We start from the raw sequence: 7,582 nt of genomic DNA, 5'->3' as shown, positions 1-7,582 counted from the left end.
TCCATTAACATTTAATTATGGATTAACATTTATTTTTGCTCAGCATTTTCTCTTACTGTTGTTCTCTGTCCATTATTGATGGTGGGAAGTCAGTTGTCACTCTAATCTTTGTGTTTATAATTGGTCCTTTCTTTCTAAGTGATGTTTTTTAGATGAATTGTGAGTTCACATTCTTTAGAATTGTTTTTTTCTCTGAAGAAATTAATTGAATCCTGGATTAAAGATGTGCAACAGAGAGAAATTCAATTTGTTTCTGCAGGGCAACTGGAGGATCAAAACCACTGGATGCAATTCGTGGGATAAATTTAGTGTTTTGCCCTTTTATCAAGAGTAAAGATAGAGATTACACATTTCCTAATTCTCTTGTTAAATTTCAAGTTTACACACAGTGGGCATGGCCAAGGTTTATGCAGAGTCTTTTACCTAATTCTTGACCTTGGTTGGACCTAGTTTTTTTTTTTTTCTTCTCTTTTTCTTTTCTCTCTATTTCTTATCAATTAAAACTGAAGCTCTGGAATACCATAAATTAGCATGTATGTTTGCTTACTTTTCTGGATTTTGGCTTCATTATATGTTTTAGTCTTTGATGATTTTTACTTAATTTCTAAACTGTTATATATTCTCTATGTATGCATATATACAGATTTAATTTTTATTTAATTCATAATTTTCTTGGATTTTAGCATGAAGGATTTTCAAGGTAGTTAGACTGCCATATTACTTTCATATAACTTTTTTGTTTTTTTTTAATAAGGAAAGGTTTATTTAGAAGGTGCCTGCTTGAGAAGATGGGGGAGCCTTACTGCTTTCTCAAATCCATCTTAGAGAAACCCTGAATTCGGTCAAGGGAAGGGAGAAGGGGCAGGGTTGGGTGAGGATCACAGATACCTAAGCACATACAGGGATTCAAGGAAGAAGGCAAAATCTCCAAATCTCTTTGTTCCATTACTTTTGACTCTCCTTCCGCTGTAATTCCTGTGTTGTAGCATGACACTTTCTATTTCAGGAGGCGTATATTTGTTTATGTGTTTATCTCCAAAACTGATTGTAATTTCTTTTGAAACAGGCAACATGATTTATTCATATCTCTCCCAAAGTGGGAAAGGGGGATGTATATATTGACGTATAAATGATGATAGATTTAGTGACTCAATATATAAAATTTGATTTGCGGGGATAATGATTCATGAAAGTATTTCTATGTCCACCTTTATAACAAATAATATGTTTTGTCGTTCATATTTTTACTTTGCAGTGTTGATTTCTTAGTGTACATTTGTTAAATTGAATCATGGCCAGAAAAAATGAGGAAAACATGGTTCTTTTATAAAGAATTACGCCAATTTTGCTAATGCAGTCTACAGTGATACTTTATGAAAATAAATATAAAAACGTTACTATATATGCTAATTATATATCAGCCTTTATCTCATTAGGCTACATGTGAGTAAATCTGCAAATTCACTAATGAAATGGTACCATAGGATTTTTAAAAGAGTGGACATTCAGAGAGTGCTTGAAGGAAACTTATTAGCCAAAAATAAGAATTTGAGTTATTAAATATATATAACCTTAAGGAAATGCTTAGTTTTCAACTTGGCTTCTGTGGTGTATAAGGAATAAAAGTCCCCTGCCATAAACAATTGCACTGGCCTTGATCAAAATCAACCTCTGGGGGTAAAATGTGAAATAACATAAATCTATGCATTTACACATTGTTTTCTCATGAGAGAGTGAAAAAGATCTCTTCAAAAGCAATCTAAGCTAATGCATTTAGAGATAAACCTACTATAGCTGTATAAATTTACCTTAGGGTCAGACTTTAGCAAATATTACTTTCTGGAATACGAGCTAAAACTTGATTTCATAAAATAGACCTTTGCTTATATTAATAACTATCATGAAGTCAGACATTTTCAAATTTAGAATTAATTCATACATTTATTGAAAGCCTAGTAATTCCAAGGCCTTTATTATATCTTATATCATGTTCTGATTATACTGATTTATCTATAATCCTAAGTCATTGTTACCATTGGGGAAATCTAAAATCCGTTGTTGCCTGGTGACATGGAGGGGTCTTTGGTTCTTTCTGCCGATGCAGTGAAGAATTACAGATCAGTGAGATTTAGGAAAAGTAAGGTTTATTGAAAGTACGTTTCAAGAAAGAAAAAGGCTATGCCAAAGAAGGCTGTAGCGCCATAAAATTCAGGAAGTAAACCTTATATTGTGGCTGTGATGGGTGGTTTTAGGGTGATGCCAGATGATTGGCATGTGAGGTCATTTGATTGACATTTGGCTATTATATAACACTTTGCCTAATGTGTATGCACTTACCCAGAATTCAGTCTGTTACAATTAGATTCATGAACTTCTGGGCATATGTATAATATTATAATGATGGTATAATGTGACTAAGTTTACAGGGAGATTAGTGTAGTACTAACTGTGCAAGCACTCTTGGCCACACCAAACCAGTGGCTATTTTATGGTTCCTCACTCTTTTGTGCCTCAAGATGTAGGGATAATTTATAACAGTAAAATGGGTGTTCTAGGGAGGTCCTAAGGGAGGTCTTTAGGTGAGGCCTTCATTCCCCAGGTGCTCATGTCTACCTATCTACCTAACATTCCCCACCTAAAGTATTAGGGACCCAAATCATAGGGTTTGGGGGGCAGTGACCTCTCTAGCTACTTCAGGCTGAGAATGGCTGAAGGTTGAAGACTGGTTCCCTATACTTGCTCTCTGTCAACAGGGGCTGATGTTCGTTGATGTCCAGCTAAGTTTCCACAGTATGGTATAGGATCTGTTGACTGAAGCAGTGATGGCTCCCTTGGAGGACCATCTAAAGATAAATTGCCTGGACCCTGGAAGAAACAAATCAAACAAGTTGATTTAGGAGGGATGGTCCTAGGAGAAGGAGAATAAAAAGTAAGATTAAAGAAAAAACAGGCGGTAGGAGAAGGGATTGTAACCACAATTGCCAGTTTCCAGTTAGAGTGCCTGTGCCAAGGTGTTCTATCTTGTCTGCAGATTTAAGGACGTTGTGGATAGATGTGGAAACCTCTCCTAATTGGTTGACATAGAAACTGCATTCTTCTTTGAGGTAGACACATATCCCCCCTTGTCCTGCTGTCAAAAGATCCAAGGCTCTTCAAGTTTGAAGTACTAGGCCTGCTATGGAATCCAGTTATTTCTGAATTTAAGTCAGGGCAAAGGCTGTCTCCTTGATGGCCTTGGCAATCTCTGACTATAGCTTGATTTAACATTATGGTTCTCTTGCCTTCTCTCTACATCATGACACGTTAGAAACAGCATCTGAAAGGAGGAGTGTCACCGCAGAGTTACTGACACAAAATGATGGTTGAAATCTTAATAATAAACATATAAGAAAATATGAAACAAAACAAATGTATTCAAATGTCACATAAATAACATTGGGTTTGGTATATTTTATATTATCTCTTAGAAAAAAATTTGCTTTTATTTTATGAAATGCATAATGAAATATATGCATATATTTATGTATATATATATATATATATATATATATATATATATATATTTCTGTTTTAAAATTTCTACGGCCATGCCACCCTGAACAAGCCTAATCCTGTCTGATCTCGGAAGCTAAGCAGGGTCGGGCCTGGTTAGTACTTGGATGGGAGACCACCTCGGAAGACCAGGTGCCGTAGGCGTAAAAAATAAAAAAAATAAGGGTTTTTAAGCCGTCAAGGTCCTTGCAATCTGTGAGGTCAACCAAGGGTTGCCTTGCCTAAAAATAAATAAATACATAAAAGTGAAATGTAGGTATTTCATGCTATAATCATATGTCAATGCCAAATGTCTTTTAAAATCTCTCCTTAACTGACATTACAGAATAAGATATCTGTTTAGAAAACTGCACTTCTCTTGTGTGTTTTCTTTCCTCACCCTACTCCCACCCACACTCACAACACTTTTGACACCAGATATGTGGGAGTTTTTCCTACACTGAGCAATGCTGTAACACCAGCTGGGCGTCTTACAATTTAACTCAATTCTAACACTATCTACCTGGAGATAGCATCAGATGCCATAGGTTAAGGGTTCAGTCCTGCAAGACTGCCCCTGCTCCACTTCAGATGCCAATCGCAAGTCCAGGTTGTTACCTGTGCTTCTGACCCATTGCTGTAAATTGAAGGTTTCCACAACCACCTCCTCGGTTTCCAATTTTCTTGAGCTGTTCACAGAAGTAAGAAAAATAGTCTACTTAGTGTTTACCAGCTTTTTATAAAATGATATGATAAAAGATACAGGTGATCATTAAGATGGAAAAAATATGGAGGGCAAAGTATGTGGGAAGGGGCATGGAGCTTCCATGCCCCTCTCAGGCCACTACTCTCCCTATGCCTCCATGTAGTCACTGACCCAGAAGCTGTCTGAACCTCATATTTCAGAGATTTTTATGGAGGCTTCACCATGTATGTATGATCAGTCATTACCTACATTTCTAGTCCTTCTGCCCTCTGGAGAATGAGAGGCAGACTGACAATTCCAAGCTTCTAATCATGGCTTGATCATTCTCGTGACCAGCCCCTATCCAAGAATCCACAAAGAATCACATTAGAACAAAACACACTGCTATCACCCAGGAAATTTCAAGGGACTTAGGGAGCTCTGTGTTAGGAACCAGGTTCAAAGACTAAACATTACAACAAAAGATGTTTCTAGTGTTCTTATTACTGAGGAAATCACAAGGGTTTTAGGAGCACTAGGTCAAGAAACAGAGGAAGAGACCAATATAGATAGGTAATAGATGATAGATAGATAGATTTTCTATTATCTCATGATATTGCAGAAAAATTAAAAAGGGGTAAATAGGCGAGTATAAATATGACAATTATGTAAAATATTTGGTATTTTTTTTAACTACCTCATATAATTTATTGTGGTATTCTGTTAGATAGATTCATTTGCATGTGCAATATGTGACTTTGTTTTGAACCCAAGGCTTACATTTATTGGGAGTAGGATGTTTTAGTTTCTCATTTTTGAAGGTTATTAAATGTTGTTTTTATTGACATTTTTCTATACCTAAAAATATATGAATTAATGGTATGCATAGAATTATATTAAAAGGAAGTTTATAACCAGCTTTTGTAATCTTTTGAGAAGCATATGACCATTATTTTACTAAGTCTATATTCATGATTTTACCAAGAGAAAAGAATATTTATATATTTTTAAAAATATTGTCAAGCAGGGTAAAGTAATTTAAATAAAATAGTTGAAATCAATTCATGGTATCTAAGCATCATTATGTGAATGAAATAATGGCTTTAGCTAAGATGATTTTTCAGTAACCATCACTTCTTCACAAAAAAATGTGCATGAAAGCGTGTACTGCTATGAAATATTCAATTAATCATATCTTCATAGTAAAGGTAATTTACTTAAAACTACTTGGATCTTTAATTTGAGATTTACCTATGATAAACTTCCCCAGTTCTGTATCACTTCAATTTTGTTTGGGTTAGGTATAGCCACTCAATACAATCAGTTTTCAACTCACATTTTTGTCCCAGAGCCAAACCTCTTAAAGGAAAAAAAAAAATCTTTCTCAACTTGCGAGGCCATACATTATTACTCCATTTGCAAAAAAACAAATTCTGAATAAGTAAATGTAAAGAAAAGTAAAAGCAAATATATGATTTATGTACCCTTGCTTGTTAAGAAAAATTACTCAAGCTTTAGAAATGAAGCAAAACATCAAGTCTTTCAGTATCACTGGGGCATTAGAGGTCCACTGAAGGATCATTTCCTTCTCTAAGGAAAACATAGCTCTGACACACTATTTACAATTAAATAGGTTCCAGATATTTTGCCACTTTACAGCCCTGGAAACTTACATATAATGAGAAGCAAATTGAAAAGATAAAAAAGGATTTCCAGGCTTTTAAAGACGTAACTAATTTCTATTTAGAAGACAAGACGATCCAAAAAGTGATGGGTTTATTCTTCTATAGAACATCAGCCAGATTGCATCTGATTTAGCAATTTTACTTTAGACTTTCTTCTTCCACAGTTTTTTTTGAACTCCATTATCATCCTGCCAGTCCTTTCATTGAGTTAGACAGAACTTTTGCATGTGCTTATATGTATTTGAATAAGAATTATATATTTAACACATACAAAATTTTGTTTTGACACAGTGAGACAAAGGAACATTTGCTTCCTCCCTAAAACATAGAAAGATACAAATGTGAACCAGTGGTGTGGCTTAAGCCAGTTTTCCAAATGTGGCTAATGATAAGAATCACCTAGGGAGCTTTATAAAGCTATGAATTCTCTCTTTCAGTGCTAGATATTCAGCATCTCCAAGGAAGATGCCCGCTAATCTGTTTTTGTTTTTGTTTTTGTTTTGTTTTGTTTTAAAAAAAAAGAGTCCCAGATGAATTTATTATCAACTATCTATTGGAACTGCAGATCTAGGACACTGGTTCTAAAAATATCTGTAGCCCACTGTGGGAGCTCTTTAGCCTTTTCTCACACTCGGCTGCTTTACTTGGAAGGATAGTCATTTATGCCATAATGAAAATAGCAGATTTTGCTAAAATATAAGTAGCAAAGCTGTGTGTGGATAAAGTGACTTTAGACAAAAGTAACTTAAGCATTTATAGTTGCAAAGGTTAAGTACATGTAACAAAATAAACTTTACATGTTTCATATATTTGCATATTAAAAAATCATTAAATGGTATAGCAAAAGGCAAATGCTATAACTGAACACTTATAACTGTATACTACTTAAACTAACTCACTTTACTTATTATTTAGTAGGTTTCCCAATTTACGGATTCTCAACAGAAAACAAAACAAAACAAAAACTTCTGTTACATATATGTCAAAGTGATATTGAGGTCATGGAATAGCATAAAAATAGCAAACAAATATAGTGCTAAGTCTTGTTCTATGTACTTTACATATATTATTATCATTTGATTCTCACAACAACCCTAACCTGTATTTTCTATACATACACGAACTCTGCTATTATAGATTTGTAAGTTAGTGGTACCGGCTCTATTAACATGTGAGAGAATAGTAATTTAGAGAGTTCAACTAACTTGCTTAATTCACAAAGCTAATAAATGTTGGAGTAGGGAATTCTAGCCTTAATCTATCTCCTGAGCTCCTGCTTTTCCACACTTAATTAATTATCTAAAAGTAATTCTTAATGGGAATCTTAAAGATGAGATTTTGTGGCCATAGGGTTCAGTCATATATCTGGGTATTAAATGATGACAAATAGATGATATACAAGCTATGTATCATAGAGAAAACACTACATTTCAATAAAATTCTTTTTATTTTGAAATAACCCATCACTCCCACCCTTCCAGCCAACACTTAAAGAGATCTTCTTTGTATTGTTGATATGTTTAATAAATTGATATGTGTAATAAATTCCTTTTCAAGAATCTTTTCTGGTACTGTTTTAGCCTTATGCTTCTCCTCATCACTCTGCCCAACCCATTGAAATTGTTCTTCATAAAGGATTTTAAGTCTCCGAACTTTCTTCAAGCTCTTTTGAATATATTCC

General features: G+C 34.4%; 1 pseudogene; it reads left to right on the top strand.

Moving 5' to 3' along the window:
- The first annotated feature begins 3,577 nt into the window (after positions 1-3,577).
- LOC111733244 lies at positions 3,578-3,696 on the top strand (annotated as a pseudogene).
- The last annotated feature ends 3,886 nt before the right edge of the window (positions 3,697-7,582 follow it).

The sequence above is a fragment of the Pteropus vampyrus genome, unplaced genomic scaffold (assembly GCF_000151845.1).
Source record: "Pteropus vampyrus isolate Shadow unplaced genomic scaffold, Pvam_2.0 Scaffold13, whole genome shotgun sequence".
In the NCBI taxonomy this organism is placed as follows: Eukaryota; Metazoa; Chordata; class Mammalia; order Chiroptera; family Pteropodidae; genus Pteropus; species Pteropus vampyrus.
The sequence above is the reverse complement of the archived record's forward strand: the minus strand, read 5'-3'. Positions and strand labels throughout refer to the sequence as shown.